The following is a 25,911-nucleotide window of genomic DNA, read 5'->3' on the forward strand; positions in this document are numbered from 1 at the left end:
AGAAGCCAGGCATTCCTACACACTAAGGTACGTTAAGAGCTTACTGACTGAAAATACATAAGGGTTTTATCATTGACATCTGAACTTTCACAGACAACTCCTTTCCCCTTTCAGTACAAAATTATTTTCATAGTATTATTTAATAAGAAGTGCCCAGGAACCCCAGACCGTGCTTTCCAAAACAGAAAATAAACAGAGGGAAGGACAAGTGTAACACACTCCAGAACAGACCCGACTTTAGTTTTACTCATTGTGTTCAAATACAGCATAATAAAACTCCAGCAGGAGTGCTGGCACATTCCCAATGGTATCTTGCAAGTCCATCCTACAGCAGCAGTAGGCAAGTTGGAGTCATACAAGTCCCTTGTTCCTGCAGATGCCTGGGGATCCTCTCCATCCGCCTCGTGCTCTCCCAACAGCAGAAAGGGTGACCTCAGGGACACGGTGGCACTCGACATCCTGCTGAGAGAGCAAGGAAACCTTTTTTGCTAGAGAGCACAGCAACCCCCCCTGTCCTTGCAAACTGCCTCCTTGCAAAAGAGGAACCAGGTCTCCTGGACATTTCTCCAACACTCAAGGTCTTTTGAAGCTGCTCTCGTGGCACCAAACCTGCTCGGGGTCTCTCCCAGCTGTTGGCTCTCCTTGGAGTTAACAGGCACACACTCCATTCCATCCTCCCCCAGCCAAACCCAATTCTCACCGGCAGGACGGGCCCTGCCCTTCCCTGTCCAAGTTCCCAGCTCGGCCCAGCCGTGGGGACAGAGCAGCTTCCCAAGGCAGCTCCCACCCGGCAGGAAGCACAACTCGCCACACTCCACCAGCCGCTGGGCACGGACCTGAGCTGAGCCCCAGGGAGGGCACGACTGGACAGAAAAGGAGCAAAAAGCGTTAATGCAGCACCAAGAAACTAAGTGAGACCAGTCTTTGCCTCCTAACCCTGCACGGGGAAAGCCTTTGGGATGCCGAGGCAAAGCCTGAAACACCCAGAGAGCACCAGGCCCCACAGCCCTGCCACGGCTCCCCCCGGGGGCACCCGGCAGGTAAGGGGCTTACCCGGGTCCCGCCGCCCAGCACAAGGCGCCCCTAAACGCCCCCGGCTGCCCCGGTGCACAAACCCAGCGGCCAAGGCGCTCTCCCCTCCGCAGCCCGGGCAGCAGCGGGGCCGCACCCTCAGCCCTCACACACAACCGCCCCCACCTGCCCCGCCGGCCCTTTATACCGCGGGCCGGCAGCGCTGCCCAATCAGCACTCGAGCGCCTCCGCCCAATCCCAGCCCGCCTGGCCCTGCGGCCCCGCCCCGCCCGCTCAGCCCGGCCCCGCCCCTCGGCGCGGCCCCGCCCCCCGTTCCCTCCGCGCGGCTCCCGCCGCAGCCCCGGCGGGCGCTGCTGGGGCCGGGGAAGGGCGGGTGGGAGCTCCGCGGTCACGGCCCGGCCGGGAGCTCTCCCGGGACAAGGGGAGCGGGGCCTGCGGGGACAGCGGCCTTCTTGGGGGCGGGCAGGGCGGGCCGGGGGGCGGGCCTGGGCGGGCCGAGGGGCGGGGCCGGGCGGGCCGGGGGGCGGGCCTGGGCGGGCCGAGGGGCGGGGCCGGCGCGAGCCGGGGGGCGGGCCTGGGCGGGCCGAGAGGCGGGGCCGGGCGGGCCGGGGGGCGGGCCTGGGCGGGAGGAGGGGCGGGGCCGGGCGGAGCGGCGCGAGCCGGGGGGCGGGCCTGGGCGGGCCGAGGGGCGGGGCCGGCGCGATCCCGCGGCGCTTCGCTCTGGGCTCCGGGGCTGTTCCGGGCTGGTTTTGGGTGCGGGTTTTGGGGCACTGCGCACACCCTGCCCTGGTCACAGCCCCGCCCCAGCTCGCTGCACTCCCCGCACCCCTCGCTCAGCTCCGCGGGGATTTGTGCCTCCTCTGAAGGTGGCAAATGTCTGCAAAGCCAGTGGGGAAGCCACAGAGCTGCAGCCCCCGGGCCCCGCCGCGGCTTCCCCGCCCTGCCCCGGCCCCTCCCGCCCGTCCCGCCCCGCAGCGCCGCTCCCGCTGCCGCCCTCGACCCCAAGGAACGAACCCCGTGCCCCCAGCACAGGCCGGTCCCTCCCCGGCAGCCTCGGCAGCGCCGGGAGCGGCCGCAGCCCCCGCTGGTCCTGCTCGGGCACCGCCCCTCGCCCCCAGTTCGAACCCCAGAGAGCCAAGATTTAATCCCAGCGCCGCAAGATCCCGCACCGCCCGCCTTCGCTCTCGCACTGCGCGCGCCTCGCCCGCTTCTCCGGGGCCCTCCCTCACATTTCGCCGCTCCCCCTCCGCTGCCTTTTCGGCTCCCTGGGGTTCCCCCGCCCACCTTTTGGGGTCCCCTTCGCACACTTTAGGGGGGACCCCCAAGTTATGGGGCGGAGGGCGGGACGCGGAGTAAACCCTGGGGTGCCCAAGAAGAGTTGTATTTCTCTTTCATTTCACTTGTTATTTTATTGCCTTTTTAGTTTGCTCGCTTTTATTTTTTTCTTTAATGTTCTTTTGTATTTTTCTACTTCCTTCTTTATTTCCTTAATTTTTTATTCTCTTTATTTTTCATTTTCTTTTCTTTCTCGTTTGGTTTTTATTTTTTTAGTTCTTAGTCCTCCAGAGAGGAAGAAAGAACACTGCAGCTCCTCTGGGCCACAGAAAGGCTCCCCTGCCCTTCCCTTAAACACAACGCCTGCCAGGAGGGCCCCGCAAGCCCGCTCCGCTCCTGCCAGGCACCGGGGCTCACCCCCAGGGGGGCTTTGCCAGCACCCAGTGGAAATTCAAATTACAGCCTGGGCAGGAAATTCAAAGTACAGGCCGGCAGGACCGCTCCTGGCCAAGGCCACCCGTCCGTGCAAGTCAGACCACCGACCACCCGGGGCTGGGGACTTCGGGGGCACGCTTCCAGCTTTTATTCTCCAGAGACTCCAGTTCTTCCTGACACCCCTTGCTTCAGTCTTCGCCTGCTGGAAGAGATCACACAGTCTTTTTGGGGGGCAGATTGCCAAAGCCCGGCCGGTCAATTCTCACGAGGAAAGAAAAACTGACACAAATCTCCCCAAAAAAACGGCCAGAAACTGACACAAATATCCCCCAAAAATTGGCCAGAAACTCACCCAGATCTCCCCAAAAAATGGCCAGAAATTGACAAAAATCTCCCTAAAAAATGACCCAAAACTGACAAAAATCTCCCCCAAAAATGGCCAGAAACTGACACAAATCTCCCCAAAAAAATGACCAGAAACTGACAAAAATCTCCCTAAAAAATGACCAGAAACTGACAAAAATCTCCCCCAAAAATGGCCAGAAATTCACCCAAATCTCCCCAAAAAAATGGTCAGAAACTGACATAAATCTCCCTAAAAAATGACCAGAAACTGACAAAAATCTCCCTAAAAAATGACCAGAAACTCACCCAAATCTCCCCAAAAAAATGGCCAGAAACTGACAAAAATCTCCCCCAAAAAATGACCCAAAACTCACCCAAAACTCCCCAGAAAAACGGACAGAAACTTAAAAAAATCTCCCCAAACAAATGGCCAGAAACTCACCCAAATCTCCCCAAAAAATGGCCAGAAACTCTCCCAAATCTCCACAAAAAAATGGCCAGAAATTGAAACAAATCTCCCTAAAAAATGGCCAGTAACTGAGAGAAATCTCCCCAAAAAATGGCCAAAACCTGACACAAATCTCCCTAAAAAATAACCCAAAATTGGCACAAATCTCCCCCCCAAAAAAATGGCCAGAAACTCACCCAAATCTACCCCAAAAAATGGCTAGAAACTCACCCAAATTTCCCTAAAAAAATGGCCAGAAACTCTCCCAAATATCCCCAAAAAAATGACCCAAAACTCACCCAAATCTCCCCAAAAACATGGTCAGAAACTCACCCAAATCTCCCCAAAAACATGGCCAGAATCTCACCCAAATCTCCCCAAAAAAATGGCCAGAAACTCACCCAAATCTCCCCAAAAAAATGGTCAGAAACTCACCCAAATCTCCCCAAAAAAATTGCCAGAAACTCACCCAAATCTCCCCAAAAACATGGCCAGAAACTCACCCAAATCTCCCCCCAAAAATGGTCAGAAACTCACCCAAATCTCCCCAAAAACATGGCCAGAAACTCACCCAATACTCCCCAAAAACATGGACAGAAACTCACCAAAATCTCCCCAAAAAAACAGCCAGAAACTCAACCAAATCTCCCCAAAAAAATGGTCAGAAACTCACCCAAATCTCCCCAAAAACATGGCCAGAAACTCACCCAAATCTCCCCAAAAACATGGACAGAAACTCACCCAAATCTCCCCAAAAACATGGCCAGAAACTCACCCAAATCTCCCCCCAAAAATGGGCAGAAACTCACCCAAATCTCTCCAAAAAATGACCCAAAACTCACCAAAATCTCCCCAAAAACATGGTCAGAAACTCACCCAAATCACCTCAAAAAAATGGTGAGAAACTCACCCAAATCTCCCCAAAAACATGGCCAGAATCTCACCCAAATCTCCCCAAAAAAATGGCCAGAATCTCACCCAAATCTCCCCAAAAAAATGGCCAGAAACTCACCCAAATCTCCCCAAAAACATGGCCAGAAACTCACCAAAATCTCCCCCCAAAAATGGCCAGAAACTCACCCAAATCTCCCCCCAAAAATGGCCAGAAACTCACCCAAATCTCCCCCAAAAAATGGTCAGAAACTCACCCAAATCTCCCCAAAAACATGGACAGAAACTCACCAAAATCTCCCCAAAAAAATACCCAGAAACACACCCAAATCTCCAAAAAAAAGGTCAGAATCTCACCCAAATCTCCCCCCAAAAATGGTCAGAAACTTACCCAAATCTCCCCCAAAAATATAGCCAGAAACTCACCCAAATCTCCCCCCAAAAATGGACAGAAACTCACCCAAATCTCCCCAAAAACATGGACAGAAACTCACCCAAATCTCCCCAAAAAATGGTCAGAAACTCACCCAAATCTCCCCAAAAAAATGGTCAGAAAGTCACCCAAATCTCCCCAAAAACATGGACAGAAACTCACCCAAATCTCCCCAAAAAAATGGCCAGAAACTCACCCAAATCTCCCCAAAAACATGGACAGAAACTCACCCAAATCTCCCCAAAAAAATGGCCAGAAACTCACCCAAATCTCCCCCCAAAAATAGTCAGAAACTCACCAAATCTCGCCAAAAAAATGGTCAGAAACTCACCAAAATCTCCCCAAAAACATGGTCAGAAACTCACCCAAATCTCCCCAAAAAAATGGCCAGAAACTCACCGAAATCTCCCTAAAAACATGGACAGAAACTCACCAAAATCTCCCCAAAAAAATGGTCAGAAACTCACCCAAATCTCCCCCCAAAAATGGTCAGAAACTCACCCAAATCTCCCCAAAAATATAGCCAGAAACTCACCCAAATCTCCCCCCAAAAATGGCCAGAAACTCACCCAAATCTCCCTAAAAACATGGCCAGAAACTCACCCAAATCTCCCCAAAAACATGGACAGAAACTCACCAAAATCTCCCCAAAAACTTGGACAGAAACTCACCCAAATCTCCCCCCAAAAATGGCCAGAAACTCACCCAAATCTCCCCAAAAACATGGCCAGAAACTCACCCAAATCTCCCCCCAAAAAGGCAAGAAACTCACCCAAATCTCCCCAAAAACATGGCCAGAAACTCACCCAAATCTCCCCAAAAACATGGACAGAAACTCACCCAAATCTCCCCAAAAACATGGACAGAAACTCACCCAAATCTCCCCAAAAACATGGACAGAAACTCACCCAAATCTCCCCAAAAACATGGTCAGAAACTCTCCAAAATCTCCCCAAAAAAATGGTCAGAAACTCAGACAGATCTCCCCCCAAAAATTGTCAGAAACTCACCCAAATCTCCCCAAAAATATAGCCAGAAACTCACCCAAATCTCCCCAAAAAAATGGCCAGAAACTCACCAAAATCTCCCCAAAAACATGGCCAGAAACTCACCCAAATCTCCTCAAAAACATGGACAGAAACTCACCAAAACCTCCCCCAAAAAAATGGTCAGAAACTCACCCAAATCTCCCCAAAAACATGGACAGAAACTCACCCAAATCTCCCCAAAAATATAGCAGGAAACTCACCCAAATCTCCCCAAAAACATGGACAGAAACTCACCCAAATCTCCCCCCAAAAACGGCCAGAAACTCTCCCAAATCACCCCAAAAACACGGACAGAAACTCACCCAAATCTCCCCAAAAAAATGGACAGAAACTCACTTAAATCTCCCCAAAAATATAGCCAGAAACTCACCCAAATCTCCCCAAAAAATGGTCAGAAACTCACCCAAATCTCCCCAAAAAAATGGCCAGAAACTCACCCAAATCTCCCCAAAAACATGGTCAGAAACTCACCAAAATCTCCCCAAAAACATGGACAGAAACTCAACAAAATCTCCCCCCAAAAATGGTCAGAAACTCACCCAAATCTCCCCAAAAATATAGCCAGAAACTCACCCAAATCTCCCCCAAAAAATGGCCAGAATCTCACCCAAATGTCCCCAAAAAAATGGCCAGAAACTCTCCAAAATCTCCCCCCAAAAGTGGCCAGAAACTCACCCAAATCTCCCCAAAAACATGGACAGAAACTCACCCAAATCTCCCCAAAAACATGGCCAGAAACTCACCCAAATCTCCCCAAAAACATGGACAGAAACTCACCAAAATCTCCCCAAAAACATGGCCAGAAACTCACCCAAATCTCCCCCCAAAAATGGCCAGAAACTCACCCAAATCTCCCCCAAAAACATGGACAGAAACTCACCCAAATCTCCCCAAAAACATGGCCAGAAACTCACCCAAATCTCCCCAAAAACATGGCCAGAAACTCACCCAAATCTCCCCAAAAACATGGCCAGAAACTCACCCAAATCTCCCCAAAAACATGGCCAGAAACTCACCCAAATCTCCCCAAAAACATGGCCAGAAACTCACCCAAATCTCCCAAAAACATGGACAGAAACTCACCCAAAATCTCCCTAAAAACATGGTCAGAAACTCACCCAAATCTCCCCCAAAAAATGGCCAGAATCTCACCCAAATCTCTCCAAAAAAATGGCGAGAAACTCTCCAAAATCTCCCCCCAAAAATGGCCAGAAACTCACCCAAATCTCCCCAAAAAAATGGACAGAAACTCACCCAAATCTCCCCAAAAAAATTGTCAGAAACTCACCCAAATCTCCCCAAAAAAATTGCCAGAAACTCACCCAAATCTCCCCAAAAACATGGCCAGAAACTCACCCAAATCTCCCCCCAAAAATGGTCAGAAACTCACCCAAATCTCCCCAAAAACATGGCCAGAAACTCACCCAATACTCCCCAAAAACATGGACAGAAACTCACCAAAATCTCCCCAAAAAAACAGCCAGAAACTCACCCAAATCTCCCCCCAAAAATGGTCAGAAACTCACCCAAATCTCCCCAAAAACATGGCCAGAAACTCACCCAAATCTCCTCAAAAACATGGACAGAAACTCACCAAAACCTCCCCCCAAAAAATGGTCAGAAACTCACCCAAATCTCCCCAAAAACATGGACAGAAACTCACCCAAATCTCCCCAAAAATATAGCAGGAAACTCACCCAAATCTCCCCAAAAACATGGACAGAAACTCACCCAAATCTCCCCCCAAAAACGGCCAGAAACTCTCCCAAATCACCCCAAAAACATGGACAGAAACTCACCCAAATCTCCCCAAAAAAATGGACAGAAACTCACTTAAATCTCCCCAAAAATATAGCCAGAAACTCACCCAAATCTCCCCAAAAAATGGACAGAAACTCACCCAAATCTCCCCCCAAAAATGGCCAGAAACTCTCGAAAATGTCCCCCCAAAAATGGCCAGAAACTCACCCAAATCTCCCCAAAAAATGGCCAGAAACTCAACCAAATCTCCCCAAAAACATGGCCAGAAACTCACTGAAATCTCCCCAAAAAAATGGCCAGAAACTCACCCAAATCTCCCCAAAAACATGGACAGAAACTCAACAAAATCTCCCCCCAAAAATGGCCAGAAACTCACCCAAATCTCCCCAAAAAAATGGCCAGAAACTCACCCAAATCTCCCCCAAAAAATGGTCAGAAACTCACCCAAATCTCCCCAAAAAATGGTCAGAAACTCACCCAAATCTCCCCAAAAAAATGGTCAGAAACTCACCCAAATCTCCCCAAAAACATGGACAGAAACTCACCCAAATCTCCCCCAAAAAATGGTCAGAAACTCACCCAAATCTCCCCAAAAAATGGTCAGAAACTCACCCAAATCTCCCCAAAAAAATGGTCAGAAACTCACCCAAATCTCCCCAAAAACATGGACAGAAACTCACCCAAATCTCCCCAAAAAAATGGCCAGAAACTCACCCAAATCTCCCCAAAAACATGGACAGAAACACCCAAATCTCCCCACTAAAATGGTCAGAAACTCACCCAAATCTCCCCAAAAATATAAGAGGAAACTCACCCAAATCTCCCCAAAAACATGGCCAGAAACTCACCCAAATCTCCCCCCAAAAATGGCCAGAAACTCACCAAAATCTCCCCCCAAAAATAGTCAGAAACTCACCAAAATCTCGCCAAAAAAATGGTCAGAAACTCACCAAAATCTCCCCAAAAACATGGTCAGAAACTCACCAAAATCTCCCCAAAAACATGGTCAGAAACTCACCCAAATCTCCCCAAAAAAATGGCCAGAAACTCACCGAAATCTCCCTAAAAACATGGACAGAAACTCACCAAAATCTCCCCAAAAAAATGGTCAGAAACTCACCCAAATCTCCCCCCAAAAATGGTCAGAAACTCACCCAAATCTCCCCAAAAATATAGCCAGAAACTCACCCAAATCTCCCCAAAAAAATGGCCAGAAACTCACCCAAATCTCCCCAAAAACATGGCCAGAAACTCACCCAAATCTCCCCAAAAACATGGACAGAAACTCACCAAAATCTCCCCAAAAACTTGGACAGAAACTCACCCAAATCTCCCCCCAAAAATGGACAGAAACTCACCCAAATCTGCCCAAAAACATGGCCAGAAACTCACCCAAATCTCCCCCCAAAAAGGCAAGAAACTCACCAAAATCTCCCCAAAAACAGGGCCAGAAACTCACCCAAATCTCCCCAAAAATATGGACAGAAACTCACCCAAATCTCCCCAAAAACATGGACAGAAACTCACCCAAATCTCCCAAAAAATATGGTCAGAAACTCTCCAAAATCTCCCCAAAAAAATGGTCAGAAACTCACAAAAATCTCCCCAAAAAAATGGTCAGAAACTCAGACAGATCTCCCCCCAAAAATTGTCAGAAACTCACCCAAATCTCCCCAAAAATATAGCCAGAAACTCACCCAAATCTCCCCAAAAACATGGCCAGAAACTCACCCAAATCTCCTCAAAAACATGGACAGAAACTCACCAAAACCTCCCCCAAAAAAATCGTCAGAAACTCACCCAAATCTCCCCAAAAACATGGACAGAAACTCACCCAAATCTCCCCAAAAATATAGCAGGAAACTCACCCAAATCTCCCCAAAAACATGGACAGAAACTCACCCAAATCTCCCCCCAAAAACGGCCAGAAACTCTCCCAAATCACCCCAAAAACATGGACAGAAACTCACCCAAATCTCCCCAAAAAAATGGACAGAAACTCACTTAAATCTCCCCAAAAATATAGCCAGAAACTCACCCAAATCTCCCCAAAAAATGGACAGAAACTCACCCAAATCTCCCCAAAAAAATGGCCAGAAACTCACCCAAATCTCCCCAAAAACATGGTCAGAAACTCACCAAAATCTCCCCAAAAACATGGACAGAAACTCACCAAAACCTCCCCAAAAACATGGACAGAAACTCAACAAAATCTCCCCCCAAAAATGGCCAGAAACTCACCCAAATCTCCCCAAAAACATAGCCAGAAACTCACCCAAATCTCCCCCCAAAAATGGTCAGAAACTCTCCAAAATGTCCCCCCAAAAATGGCCAGAAACTCACCCAAATCTCCCCCAAAAAATGGCCAGAATCTCACCCAAATCTCCCCAAAAAAATGGCCAGAAACTCTCCAAAATCTCCCCCCAAAAGTGGCCAGAAACTCACCCAAATCTCCCCAAAAACATGGACAGAAACTCACCCAAATCTCCCCAAAAACATGGCCAGAAACTCACCCAAATCTCCCCCCAAAAATGGTCAGAAACTCACCCAAATCTCCCCAAAAATATAGCCAGAAACTCACCCAAATCTCCCCCCAAAAATGGCCAGAAACTCACCCAAATCTCCCCAAAAACATGGCCAGAAACTCACCCAAATCTCCCCCCAAAAATGGTCAGAAACTCACCCAAATCTCCCCAAAAAAATGGTCAGAAACTCACCCAAATCTCCCCCCAAAAACGGCCAGAAACTCTCCCAAATCACCCCAAAAACATGGACAGAAACTCTCCAAAATCTCCCCAAAAAAATGGACAGAAACTCACTTAAATCTCCCCAAAAATATAGCCAGAAACTCACCCAAATCTCCCCAAAAAATGGACAGAAACTCAACCAAATCTCCCCAAAAAAATGGCCAGAAACTCACCCAAATCTCCCCAAAAACATGGACGGAAACTCACCAAAACCTCCCGAAAAACATGGCCAGAAACTCACCCAAATCTCCCCCCAAAAATGGCCAGAAACTCACCCAAATCTCCCCAAAAACATGGCCAGAAACTCTCCAAAATGTCCCCCCCGAAAATGGCCAGAAACTCACCTAAATCTCCCCAAAAAATGGCCAGAAACTCACCCAAATCTCCCCAAAAACATGGCCAGAAACTCACCCAAATCTCCCCAAAAAAATGGCCAGAAACTCACCCAAGTTTCCCCAAAAACATGGCCAGAAACTCACCCAAATCTCCCCAAAAACATGGTCAGAAACTCACCCAAATCTCCCAAAAACATGGACAGAAACTCACCCAAAATCTCCCTAAAAACATGGTCAGAAACTCACCCAAATCTCCCCCAAAAAATGGCCAGAATCTCACCCAAATCTCTCCAAAAAAATGGCGAGAAACTCTCCAAAATCTCCCCCCAAAAATGGCCAGAAACTCACCCAAATCTCCCGAAAAAAATGGCCAGAAACTCCCCAAAATCTCCCTAAAAAGATGGCCAGAAACTCCCTAAAATCTCCCCAAAAACATGGTCAGAAACTCACCCAAATCTCCCCAAAAAAATGGTCAGAAACTCACCAAAATCTCCCCAAAAACATGGACAGAAACTCACCAAAATCTCCCCAAAAACATGGTCAGAAACTCACCAAAATCTCCCCAAAAAAATGGTCAGAAACTCAGCCAGATCTCCCCCAAAAATGGTCAGAAACTCACCCAAATCTCCCCAAAAATATAGCCAGTAACTCACCCAAATCTCCCCAAAAAATGGCCAGAAACTCACCCAAATCTCCCCAAAAACATGGCCAGAAACTCACCAAAATCTCCCCAAAAACATGGACAGAAACTCACCCAAATCTCCCCAAAAAAATGGCCAGAAACTCACCCAAATCTCCCCCCAAAAATAGCCAGAAACTCACCCAAATCTCCCCAAAAACATGGACAGAAACTCACCCAAATCTCCCCAAAAACATGGCCAGAAACTCACCAAAATCTCCCCAAAAACATGGACAGAAACTCACCCAAATCTCCCCAAAAAAATGGCCAGAATCTCACCCAAACCTCCCCAAAAACATGGTCAGAAACTCACCCAAATCTCCCCAAAAAAATGGCCAGAAACTCACCTAAATCTCCCCAAAAAATGGCCAGAACTCACCCAAATCTCCCCAAAAACATGGTCAGAAACTCACCCAAATCTCCCCAAAAAGACGGCCAGAAACTCACCCAAATCTCCCCCCAAAAATGGCCAGAAACTCACCCAAATCTCCCCAAAAATATAGCCAGAAACTCACCCAAATCTCCCCAAAAAATGGCCAGAATCTCACCCAAATCTCCCCAAAAAAATGGCCAGAAACTCTCCAAAATCTCCCCCCAAAAATGGCCAGAAACTCACCCAAATCTCCCCAAAAACATGGTCAGAAAATCACCCAAATCTCCCCCCAAATATGGCCAGAAACTCACCCAAATCTCCCCCCAAAAATAGTCAGAAACTCACCAAAATCTCGCCAAAAAAATGGTCAGAAACTCACAAAAATCTCCCCAAAAACATGGACGGAAACTCACCAAAACCTCCCGAAAAACATGGTCAGAAACTCACCCAAATCTCCCCCCAAAAATGGCCAGAAACTCACCCAAATCTCCCCAAAAACATGGCCAGAAACTCTCCAAAACGTCCCCCCCAAAAATGGCCAGAAACTCACCCAAATCTCCCCAAAAAATGGCCAGAAACTCACCCAAATCTCCCCAAAAACATGGCCAGAAACTCACCCAAATCTCCCCAAAAAAATGGCCAGAAACTCACCCAAATCTCCCCAAAAAAATGGCCAGAAACTCACCCAAATCTCCCCAAAAATATAGCCAGAAACTCACCCAAATCTCCCCCAAAAAATGGCCAGAAACTCTCCAAAATCTCCCCCCAAAAGTGGCCAGAAACTCACCCAAATCTCCCCAAAAACATGGACAGAAACTCACCCAAATCTCCCCAAAAACATGGTCAGAAACTCACCCAAATCTCCTCAAAAGAAGGGTGAGAAACTTACCCAAATCTCCCCAAAAATATAGCCAGAAACTCACCCAAATCTCCCCAAAAACATGGCCAGAAACTCACCCAAATCTCCCCAAAAACATGGTCAGAAACTCACCCAAATCTCCCAAAAACATGGACAGAAACTCACCCAAAATCTCCCTAAAAACATGGTCAGAAACTCACCCAAATCTCCCCCAAAAAATGGCCAGAATCTCACCCAAATCTCTCCAAAAAAATGGCGAGAAACTCTCCAAAATCTCCCCCCAAAAATGGCCAGAAACTCACCCAAATCTCCCGAAAAAAATGGCCAGAAACTCCCCAAAATCTCCCTAAAAAGATGGCCAGAAACTCCCTAAAATCTCCCCAAAAACATGGTCAGAAACTCACCCAAATCTCCCCAAAAACATGGCCAGAAACTCACCAAAATCTCCCCAAAAACATGGCCAGAAACTCACCAAAATCTCCCCAAAAACATGGCCAGAAACTCACCCAAATCTCCCCAAAAACATGGCCAGAAACTCACCCAAATCTCCCCAAAAAAATGGTCAGAAACTCAACCAAATCTCCTCAAAAAAATGGTCAGAATCTTACCCAAATCTCCCCAAAAATATAGCCAGAAACTCACCCAAAGCTCCCCCCAAAAATGGTCAGAAACTCACCCAAATCTCCCCAAAAACATGGTCAGAAACTCACCCAAATCTCCCAAAAACATGGACAGAAACTCACCAAAATCTCCCTAAAAAGATGGCCAGAAACTCCCTAAAATCTCCCCAAAAACATGGTCAGAAACTCACCCAAATCTCCCCAAAAAAATGGTCAGAAACTCACCCAAATCTCCCCAAAAACATGGACAGAAACTCACCAAAATCTCCCCAAAAACATGGTCAGAAACTCACCAAAATCTCCCCAAAAAAATGGTCAGAAACTCAGCCAGATCTCACCCAGAAATGGCCAGAAACTCACCCAAATCTCCCCACAAAAATGGTCAGAAACTCACCCAAATCTCCCCAAAAATATAGCAGGAAACTCACCCAAATCTCCCCAAAAAAATGGCCAATAACTCACCCAAATCTCCCCCCAAAAATGGCCAGAAACTCTCCCAAATCACCCCAAAAACATGGCCAGAAACTCACCCAAATCTCCCCAAAAAATGGACAGAAACTCACCCAAATCTCCCCAAAAAGACGGCCAGAAACTCACCCAAATCTCCCCAAAAACATGGCCAGAAACTCACCCAAATCTCTCCAAAAACATGGACAGAAACTCACCAAAATCTCACCAAAAACATGGCCAGAAACTCACCCAAATCTCCCCCCAAAAATGGCCAGAAACTCACCCAAATCTCCCCAAAAACATGGACAGAAACTCACCCAAATCTCCCCCCAAAAATGGTCAGAAACTCACCCAAATCTCCCCAAAAAAATGGTCAGAAACTCACCCAAATCTCCCCCCAAAAACGGCCAGAAACTCTCCCAAATCACCCCAAAAACATGGACAGAAACTCTCCAAAATCTCCCCAAAAACATGGTCAGAAACTCAACAAAATCTCCCCAAAAAAATGGTCAGAAACTCACCCAAATCTCCTCAAAAAAACAGCCAGAAACTCACCCAAATCTCCCCCCAAAAATGGCCAGAAACTCACCCAAATCTCCCAAAAAAAATGGCCAGAAACTCACCCAAATCTGCCCAAAAAATGGCCAGAAACTCACCCAAATCTCCCCAAAAAAATAGCCAGAAACTCACCCAAATCTCCCCCCAAAAATGGTCAGAAACTCACCCAAATCTCCCCCCAAAAAATGGCCAGAAACTCACCAAAATCTCCCCAAAAAAATGGCCAGAAACTCACGCAAATCTCCCCCCAAAAATGGTCAGAAACTCACCCAAATCTCCCCCCAAAAAATGGCCAGAAACTCACCCAAATCGCCCCAAAAAAATGGCCAGAAACTCTCCCAAATCTCCCCAAAAACAGGGTCAGAATCTCACCCAAATCTCCCCAAAAACATGGTCAGAAACTCACCCAAATCTCCCCAAAAAACCAGGCAGAATCTCTCCCAATTCTCCCAAAAAAATGGCCAGAAACTCACCCAAATCTCCCCCCAAAAATGGCAAGAAACTCACCCAAATCTCCCCCCAAAAATGGTCAGAAACTCACCCAAATCTACCCAAAAAAATAGCCAGAAACTCACCCAAATCTCCCCAAAAACATGGACAGAAACTCACCCAAATCTCCCCAAAAACATGGCCAGAAACTCACCCAAATCTCCCCCTAAAAATAGCCAGAAACTCACCCAAATCTGCCCAAAAAAATGGCCAGAAACTCACCAAAATCTCCCAAAAAAAATGGCCAGAAACTCACCCAAATCTCCCCAAAAACATGGTAAGAAACTCACCCAAATCTCCCCAAAAAAATGGCCAGAAACTCACCCAAATCTCTTCCCAAAAATGATCAGAAACTCGCCCAAATCTCCCCCTAAAAATGGCAAGAAACTCACCCAAATCTCCCCCCAAAAATGGCCAAAAACTCACCCAGATCTCCCCCCAAAAATGGCCAGAAAATCACCCAAATCTCCCCCTAAAAATGGTCAGAAACTCACTCAAATCTCCCCAAAAATATAGCCAGAAACTCACCCAAATCTCCCCAAAAAAATGGTCAGAAACTCACCCAAATCTCCCCAAAAATATAGCAAGAAACTCACCCAAATCTCCCCAAAAAAATGGCCAGAAACACCCAAATCTCCCCAAAAATATAGCCAGAAACTCTCCCAAATCTCCCCAAAAACATGGTCAGAAACTCACCAAAATGTCCCCAAAAACGTGGCCAGAAACTCACCCAAATCTCCCCAAAAAAATGGCCAGAAACTCACCCAAATCTCCCCCAAAAAATGGCAGGAAACTCACCCAAATCTCCCCCAAAAAATGGCCAGAAACTCACCCAAATCTCCCCCAAAAAATGGCCAGAAACTCTCCCAAATCTCCCCCCAATAATGGTCAGAAACTCACCCAAATCTCCCCCCAAAAATGGTCAGAAACTCACCCAAATCTCCCCAAAAATATAGCCAGAAACTCACCCAAATCTCCCCCCAAAAATGGTCAGAAACTCACCCAAATCTCCCCCCAAAAATGGTCAGAAACTCACCCAAATCTCCTCAAAAAAACAGCCAGAAACTCACCCAAATCTCCCCCCAAAAATGGCCAGAAACTCACCCAAATCTCCCAAAAAAAATGGCCAGAAACTCACACAAATCTCCCAAAAAAATGGCCAGAAACTCACCCAAATCTCCCCAAAAACATGGCCAGAAACTCACCCAAATCTCCCCAAAAACATGGCCAGAAACTCACCCAAATCTCCCCAAAAAAATGGTCAGAAACTCACCCAAATCTTTCCAAAAATGGTCAGAAACTCACCCAAATCTCCCCAAAAAAATGGCCAGAAACTCACCCAAATCTACCCCAAAAAATGGCCAGAAACTCACCCAAATCTACCCCAAAAAATGGCCAGAAACTCACACAAATCTCCCCCCAAAAATGGCCAGAAACTCACCCAAATGTCCCCAAAAAAATGGCCAGAAACTCATCCAAATCTCCCCCAAAAATGGCCAGAAACTCACCCAAACCTCCCCAAAAAAATTGCCAGAAACTCACCCAAATCTCCCCAAAAACCTGGTCAGAAACTCACCCAAATCTCCCCCCAAAAATGGTCAGAAACTCATCCAAATCTCCCCCCAAAAATGGTCAGAAACTCACCCAAATCTCCCCAAAAACCTGGTCAGAAACTCACCAAAATCTCCCCCCCAAAAATGGCCAGAAACTCACCCAAATCTTTCCCCAAAAATGGTCAGAAACTCACCCAAATCTCCCCCCAAAAATGGCCAGAAACTCACCCAAATCTCCCCAAAACATGGTCAGGAACTCACCCAAATCTCCCCCCAAAAATGGTGAGAAACTCACCCAAATCTCCTCAAAAACATGGCCAGAAACTCACCCAAATCTCCCCAAAAACAAGGCCAGAAACTCACCCAAATCTCCCCAAAAATATTCAGAAACTCACCCAAATCTCCCCAAAAAAATAGCCAGAAACTCACCAAAATCTCCCCAAAAACATTGGCCAGAAACTCACCCAAATCACCCCCCAAAAATGGCAAGAAAATCTCCCAAATCTCCCCAAAAACATGGACAGAAATTCACCAAAATCTTCCCAAAAAAATAGACAGAAACTCACCCAAATCTCCCCAAAAAAATTGTCAGAAACTCACCCAAATCTCCCCAAAAAAATGGTCAGAAACTCACCCAAATCTCCCCAAAAACATGGCCAGAAACTCACCAAAATCTCCCCAAAAAAATAGCCAGAAACTCACCCAAATCTCCCCAAAAACATGGCCAGAAACTCACCCAAATCTCCCCCCAAAATTGGTCAGAAACTCACCCAAATCTCCCCCAAAAAATGGCCAGAAACTCACCCAAATCTCCCCAAAAACATGGCCAGAAACTCACCCAAATCTCCCCCAAAAATGGTCAGAAACTCACCCAAATCTCCCCAAAAACATGGCCAGAAACTCACCCAAATCTCCCCCCAAAAATGGCCAGAAACTCACCCAAATCTCCCCAAAAACATGGTCAGAAACTCACCCAAATCACTCCAAAAAATGACCCAAAACTCACCCAAATCTGCCCAAAAAAATAGGCAGAAACTCACCAAAATCTCCCCAAATAAATGGCCAGAAACTCACCCAAATCTCCCCAAAAACATGGCCAGAAACTCACCCAAATCTCCCCAAAAAAAAGGTCAGAAACTCACCCAAATCTCCCCCCAAAAATGGTCAGAAACTCACCCAAATCTCCCCCCAAAAATGGTCAGAAACTCACCCAAATCTCCCCAAAAACATGGTCAGAAACTCACCCAAATCACCCCAAAAACATGGACAGAAACTCACCAAAATCTCCCCAAAAAAATACCCAGAAACTCACCCAAATCTCTCCCCAAAAATGGCCAGAAACTCACCCAAATCTCTCCCCAAAAATGGCCAGAAACTCAGCCAAATCTCCCCCCAAAAATGGCCAGAAACTCACCCAAATCTCCCCAAAAACATGGACAGAAACTCACCAAAATCTCCCCAAAAACATGGACAGAAACTCACCAAAACCTCCCCAAAAAAATGGTCAGAAACTCACCCAAATCTCCCCCCAAAAATGGTCAGAAACTCACCCAAATCTCCCCAAAAACATGGTCAGAAACTCACCCAAATCTCTCCCCAAAAATGGTCAGAAACTCACCCAAATCTCCCCCAAAAATATAGCCAGAAACTCACCCAAATCTCCCCCCAAAAAAGGTCAGAAACTCACCCAAATCTCCCCCAAAAAATAGCCAGAAATTCACCAAAATCTCCCCAAAAAATAGCCAGAAACTCACCCAAATCTCCCCAAAAAAATGGTCAGAAACTCATCCATATCTCCCCAAAAACATGGCCAGAAACTCACCCAAATCTCCCCCCAAAAATGGCCAGAAACTCACCCAAATCTCCCCCAAAAACATGGACAGAAACTCACCCAAATCTCCCCAAAAACATGGACAGAAACTCACCCAAATCTCCCCAAAAACATGGACAGAAACTCACCCAAATCTCCCCCCAAATATGGCCAGAAACTCACCCAAATCTCCCCAAAAACATGGCCAGAAACTCACCCAAATCTCCCCAAAACATGGCCTGAAACTCACCCAAATCTCCCCAAAAAATGGCCAGAAACTCACCCAAATCTCCCCCCAAAAATGGCCAGAAACTCACCCAAATCTCCTCCCAAAAAATGGTCAGAAACTCACCCAAATCTCCCCAAAAACATGGCCAGAAACTCACCCAAATCTCCCCAAAAACATAGTCAGAAACTCACCCAAATCTCCCCAAAAACATGGCCAGAAACTCACCCAAATCTCCCCAAAAAAATAGCCAGAAACTCACCCAAATCTCCCCCCAAAAATGGTCAGAAACTCACCTAAATCTCCCCAAAAAAATGGTCAGAAATTCACCCAAAGCTCCCCCCAAAAATGGTCAGAAACTCACCCAAATGACCCCATAAATATAGCCAGAAACTCACCCAAATCTCCCCAAAAAAATAGCCAGAAACTCACCCAAATCTCCCCAAAAACATGGTCAGAAACTCACCAAAATCTCCTGAAAAAAATGGTCAGAAACTCACCCAAATCTCCCCAAAAAAATGGTCAGAAACTCATCCAAATCTCCCCAAAAACATGGTCAGAAACTCACCCAAATCTCCCCAAATAAATGGTCAGAAACTCACCCAAATCTCCCCAAAAACATGGCCAGAAACTCACCCAAATCTCCCCAAAAACATGGCCAGAAACTCACCCAAATCTCCCCAAAAACATGGTCAGAAACTCACCAAAATCTCCTGAAAAAAATGGTGAGAAACTCACCCAAAGCTCCTCTAAAAAATGGTCAGAAACACACCCAAATCTCCCCAAAAAAATAGCCAGTAACTCACCCAAATCTCCCCAAAAAAATGGTCAGAAACTCACACAAATCTCCTGAAAAAAATGGTGAGAAACTCAGCCAAAGCTCCCCAAAAAAATGGTCAGAAACTCACCCAAATCTCCCCAAAAAAATATCCAGAAACTCACCCAAATCTCCAAAAAAATGGTCAGAAACTCACCCAAATCTCCCCCCAAAAATGGTGAGAAACTCACCCAAATCTCCCCCAAAAAAAGGTCAGAAACTCACTCAAATCTCCCCAAAAACATGGACAGAAACTCACCCAAATCTCCAAAAAAATGGCCAGAAACTCATCCAAATCTCCCCAAAAAAATAGCCAGAAACTCACCCAAATCTACCCAAAAACATGGCCAGAAACTCACCCAAATCTCCCCAATAACATGATCAGAAACTCACCCAAATCTCCTGAAAAAATTGGTGAGAAACTCACCCAAAGCTCCCCAAAAACATGGCCAGAAACTCACCCAAATCTCCCAAAAAAACAAGCCAGAAACTCATCCAAATCTCCCCAAAAAAATAGCCAGAAACTCACCCAAATCTCCAAAAAAATGGTCAGAAACTCACCCAAATCTCCCCCAAAAATATAGCCAGAAACTCACCCAAATCTCCCCCAAAAAAAGGTCAGAAACTCACCCAAATCTCCCCCAAAAATATAGCCAGAAACTCACCCAAATCTCCCCCCAAAAATGGTCAGAAACTCACCCAAATCTCCCCAAAAAAATGGTCAGAAACTCACCCAAATCTCCCAAAAAAATAGCCAGAAACTCACCAAAATCTCCAAAAAAATGGTCAGAAACTCACCCAAATCTTCCCCCAAAAATGGTCAGAAACTCACCCAAATCTCCCCCAAAAATATAGCTAGAAACTCACCCAAATCTCCCCCAAAAAAAGGTCAGAAACTCACCCAAATCTCCCCAAAAACATGGACAGAAACTCACCCAAATCTCCCCCCAAATATGGCCAGAAACTCACCCAAATCTCCCCAAAAACATAGTCAGAAACTCACCAAAATCTCCCCAAAAACCTGGACAGAAACTCACCAAAATCTCCCCAAAAAATGACCAGAAACTCACCCAAATCTCCCCAAAAAAATGGTCAGAAACTCATCCAAATCTCCCCAAAAAAATAGCCAGAAACTCACCCAAATCTCCCCAAAAACATGGACAGAAACTCACCCAAATCTCCCCAAAAACATGGCCAGAAACTCACCCAAATCTCCCCAAAAAAATAGCCAGAAACTCACCCAAATCTCCCAAAAAAATGGTCAGAAACTCATCCAAATCTCCCTAAAACCATGGCCAGAAATTCACCCAAATCTCCCCAAAAAAATAGCCAGAAACTCACCCAAATCTCCCCAAAAACATGGTCAGAAACTCACCCAAATCTCCCCAAAAAAATGGCCAGAAACTCACCCAAATCTCCCCAAAAATGGTCAGAAACTCACCCAAATCTCCCCAAAAACATGGCCAGAAACTCACCCAAATCTCCCCAAAAACATGGCCAGAAACTCACCCAAATCTCCCCCCAAAAATGGACAGAAACTCACCCAAATCTCCCCCCAAAAATGGTCAGAAAGTCACCCAAATCTCCCCAAAAACATGGTCTGAAACTCACCAAAATCTCCCCAAAAACATGGACAGAAACTCACCCAAATCTCCCCAATAAAATAGTCAGAAACTCACCCAAATCTCCAAAAAAATAGTCAGAAACTCACCCAAATCTCCCCCCAAAAATGGCCAGAAACTCACCCAAATCTCCCCCAAAAATATAGCCAGAAACTCACCCAAATCTCCCCAAAAAAATGGTCAGAAACTCATCCAAATCTCCCCAAAAACATGGCCAGGAAACTCACCCAAATCTCCCCAAAAACATGGCCAGAAACTCACCCAAATCTCCCCAAAAACATGGCCAGAAACTCACCCAAATCTCCCCAAAAAATGGCCAGAAACTCACCCAAATCTCCCCAAAAACATGGCCAGAAACTCACCCAAATCTCCCGAAAAAAATGGCCAGAAACTCACCCAAATCTCCCCAAAAACATGGCCAGAAACTCACCCAAATCTCCCCGAAAACATGGCCAGAAACTCACCCAAATCTCCCCCCAAAAGTGGCCAGAAAGTCACCCAAATCTCCCCAAAAACATGGTCTGAAACTCACCAAAATCTCCCCAAAAACATGGTCAGAAACTCACCCAAATCTCCCCAAAAAAATAGCCAGAAACTCATCCAAATCTTCTCAAATAAATAGCCAGAAACTAACCCAAATCTCCCCAAAAACATGGACAGAAACTCACCCAAATCTCCCCAAAAACATGGTCAGAAACTCACCAAAATCTCCTGAAAAAAATGGTGAGAAACTCACCCAAAGCTCCATAAAAAAAAAGGTCAGAAACTCACCCAAATCTCCCCAAAAACATGGACAGAAACTCACCCAAATCTCCCAAATAAAATAGCCAGAAACTCACCCAAATCTCCCCCCAAAAATGGCCAGAAACTCACCCAAATCTCCCCCAAAAATATAGCCAGAAACTCACCCAAATCTCCCCAAAAAAATGGTCAGAATCTCATCCAAATCTCCCCAAAAACATGGACAGAAACTCACCCAAATCTCCCCAAAAAAATAGCCAGAAACTCATGCAAATCTTCTCAAATAAATAGCCAGAAACTCACCCAAATCTCCCCAAAAAAATGGTCAGAAACTCATCCAAATCTCCCTAAAAACATGGCCAGAAACTCACCCAAATCGCCCCCAAAAAATTGCCAGAAACTAACCCAAATTTCCCCAAAAACATGGCCAGAAACTCACCCAAAGCTCCCCAAAAACATGGCCAGAAACTCACCCAAATCTCCCCAAAAAAATGGCCTGAAACTCACCCAAATCTCCCCAAAAATGGTCAGAAACTCACCCAAATCTCCCCAAAAACATGGCCAGAAACTCACCCAAATCTCCCCAAAAACATGGCCAGAATCTCACCCAAATCTCCCCCCAAAAATGGCCAGAAACTCACCCAAATCTCTCCACAATCATGGCCAGAAACTCACCCAAATCTCCCCGAAATCATGGCCAGAAACTCACCCAAATCTCCCAAAAAAAAGAGCTAGAAACTCATCCAAATCTCCCCAAAAACATGGCCAGAAACTCACCCAAATCTCCCCAAAAACATGGCCAGAAACTCACCCAAATCTCCCCAAAAACATGGCCAGAAACTCACCCAAATCTCCCCCCAAAAATGGCCAGAAACTCTCCAAAATCTCCCCAAAAAAATGGCCAGAAACTCACCAAAATCTCTCCAAAAACCTGGTCACAAACTCACCCAAATCTCCCTCAAAAAATGGTCAGAAACTCATCCAAATCTCCCCAAAAACATGGACAGAGACTCACCAAAATCTCCCCAAAAACATGGTCAGAAACTCACCAAAATCTCCCCAAAAACATGGCCAGAAACTCACCCAAATCTCCCCAAAAAAATGGCCAGAAACTCACCCAAAACTCCCCAAAAACATGGCCAGAAACTCACCCAAATCTCCCCAAAAACATGGCCAGAAACTCACCCAAATCTCCCCAAAAACATGGCCAGAAACTCACCCAAATCTCCCCAAAAAAATAGCCAGAAACTCACCCAAATCTCCCCAAAAACACGGCCAGAAACTCACCCAAATCTCCCCAAAAACCTGGTCAGAAACTCACCCAAATCTCCCCAAAAACATGGTCAGAAACTCAACCAAATCTCCCCCCAAAAATGGTCAGAAACTCACCCAAATTGCCCCAAAAATATAACCAGAAACTCACCCAAATCTCCCCAAAAACATGGCCAGAAACTCACCCAAATCTCCCCAAAAACATGGTCAGAAACTCACCCAAATCTCCCCCAAAAAATGGCCAGAAACTCACCCAAATCTCCCCCAAAAAATGGCCAGAAACTCACCCAAATCTCCCCAAAAAAATGGCAAGAAACTCTCCCAAATCTCCCCCCAATAATGGTCAGAAACTCTCCCAAATTTCCCCCCCAAAAATGGTCAGAAACTCACCCAAATCTCCCCTAAAATATAGCCAGAAACTCACCCAAATCTCCCCAAAAACATGGCCAGAAACTCACCCAAATCTCCCCAAAAACATGGCCAGAAACTCACCCAAATCTGCCCAAAAAAATGGCCAGAAACTCACCCAAATCTCCCCCCAAAAATGGCCAGAAACTCACCCAAATCTCCCCAAAAAAATGGCCAGAAACTCACCCAAATCTCCCCAAAAAAATGGTCTGAAACTCATCCAAATCTCCCCCAAAAATGGTCAGAAACTCACCCAAACCTCCCCAAAAAAATGGCCAGAAACTCACCCAAATCTCCCCAAAAAAAAGGTCAGAAACTCACCCAAATCTTTCCCCAAAAATGGTCAGAAACTCACCCAAATCTCCCCCCAAAAATGGCCAGAAACTCACCCAAATCTCCCCAAAAAATAGGTCAGAAACTCACCCAAATCTCCCCAAAAAAAGGCCAGAAACACACCCAAATCTCCCCAAAAACATGGCCAGAAACTCACCCAAATCTCCCCAAAAAAATGGCCAGAAACTCACCCAAATCTCCCCAAAAAATCTCCAGAAACTCAACCAAATCTCCCCAAAAAAATGGCAAGAAACTCTCCCAAATCTCCCCCCAATAATGGTCAGAAACTCTCCCAAATCTCCCCCCAAAAATGGTCAGAAACTCACCCAAATCTCCCCTAAAATATAGCCAGAAACTCACCCAAATCTCCCCAAAAACATGGTCAGAAACTCACCCAAATCTCCCCAAAAAAAGGCCAGAAACACACCCAAATCTCCCCAAAAAAAGGCCAGAAACTCTCCCAAATCTCCCCAAAAAAATGGCCAGAAACTCACCCAAATCTCCCCCAAAAAATGGCCAGAAACTCACCCAAATCTCCCCAAAAAAATGGCCAGAAACTCTCCCAAATCTCCCCCCAATAATGGTCAGAAACTCTCCCAAATCTCCCCCCAAAAATGGTCAGAAACTCACCCAAATCTCCCCTAAAATATAGCCAGAAACTCACCCAAATCTCCCCCCAAAAATGGTCAGAAACTCACCCAAATCTCCCCCCAAAAATGGTCAGAAACTCACCCAAATCTCCTCAAAAAAACAGCCAGAAACTCACCCAAATCTCCCCCCAAAAATGGCCAGAAACTCACCCAAATCTCCCCAAAAACATGGTCAGAAACTCACCAAAAGCTCCCCAAAAACGTGGCCAGAAACTCACCCAAATCTCCCCAAAAAAATGGTCAGAAACTCACCCAAATCTCCCCAAAAAAATGGTCAGAAACTCACCCAAATCTTTCCAAAAATGGTCAGAAACTCACCCAAATCTCCCCCCAAAAATGGTCAGAAACTCACCCAAATCTCTCCCCAAATATAGCCAGAAACTCACCCAAATCTCCCCAAAAAAATGGCCAGAAACTCACCCAAATCTCCCCCCAAAAATGGCCAGAAACTCTCCAAAATCTCCCCAAAAAAATGGCCAGAAACTCACCAAAATCTCTCCAAAAACCTGGTCACAAACTCACCCAAATCTCCCTCAAAAAATGGTCAGAAACTCATCCAAATCTCCCCAAAAACATGGTCAGAAACTCACCAAAATCTCCCCAAAAACATGGCCAGAAACTCACCCAAATCTCCCCAAAAAAATGGCCAGAAACTCACCCAAAACTCCCCAAAAACATGGCCAGAAACTCACCCAAATCTCCCCAAAAACATGGCCAGAAACTCACCCAAATCTCCCCAAAAACATGGCCAGAAACTCACCCAAATCTCCCCAAAAAAATGGTCAGAAACTCACCCAAATCTCCCCAAAAATATAGCCAGAAACTCACCCAAATCTCCCCAAAAACATGGCCAGAAACTCACCCAAATCTCCCCAAAAACATGGTCAGAAACTCACCCAAATCTCCCCAAAAACATGGCCAGAAACTCACCCAGATCTCCCTAAAAAAATGGCCAGAAACTCACCCAAATCTCCCCCAAAAAATGGCCAGAAACTCACCCAAATCTCCCCCAAAAAATGGCCAGAAACTCACCCAAATCTCCCCAAAAAAATGGCAAGAAACTCTCCCAAATCTCCCCCCAATAATGGTCAGAAACTCTCCCAAATTTCCCCCCAAAAATGGTCAGAAACTCACCCAAATCTCCCCAAAAACATGGCCAGAAACTCACCCAAATCTGCCCAAAAAAATGGCCAGAAACTCACCCAAATCTCCCCCCAAAAATGGCCAGAAACTCACCCAAATCTCCCCAAAAAAATGGCCAGAAACTCACCCAAATCTCCCCCAAAAAATGGCCAGAAACTCACCCAAATCTCCCCCAAAAAATGGCCAGAAACTCACCCAAATCTCCCCAAAAAAATGGCAAGAAACTCTCCCAAATCTCCCCCCAATAATGGTCAGAAACTCTCCCAAATTTCCCCCCAAAAATGGTCAGAAACTCACCCAAATCTCCCCAAAAACATGGCCAGAAACTCACCCAAATCTGCCCAAAAAAATGGCCAGAAACTCACCCAAATCTCCCCCCAAAAATGGCCAGAAACTCACCCAAATCTCCCCAAAAAAATGGCCAGAAACTCACCCAAATCTCCCCAAAAAAATGGTCTGAAACTCATCCAAATCTCCCCCAAAAATGGTCAGAAACTCACCCAAACCTCCCCAAAAAAATGGCCAGAAACTCACCCAAATCTCCCCAAAAAAAAGGT

General features: G+C 46.2%; 1 long non-coding RNA gene across 1 annotated transcript; it reads right to left on the reverse strand.

The window, feature by feature from the left end:
• Window positions 1-9,468: 9,468 nt before the first annotated feature.
• On the reverse strand, window positions 9,469-12,648 carry LOC127465210 (uncharacterized). Its single transcript, XR_007901935.1, has 3 exons — window positions 12,354-12,648; window positions 10,630-10,760; window positions 9,469-9,848 (listed from the first exon to the last, which is right to left on the reverse strand). It is a non-coding gene; the product is annotated as an uncharacterized LOC127465210 (long non-coding RNA).
• Window positions 12,649-25,911: the final 13,263 nt, after the last annotated feature.

Source organism: Manacus candei, unplaced genomic scaffold, assembly GCF_025592945.1.
Source record: "Manacus candei isolate 608988 ecotype Guabito, Panama unplaced genomic scaffold, ASM2559294v1 h1tg000338l, whole genome shotgun sequence".
In the NCBI taxonomy this organism is placed as follows: domain Eukaryota; kingdom Metazoa; phylum Chordata; class Aves; order Passeriformes; family Pipridae; genus Manacus; species Manacus candei.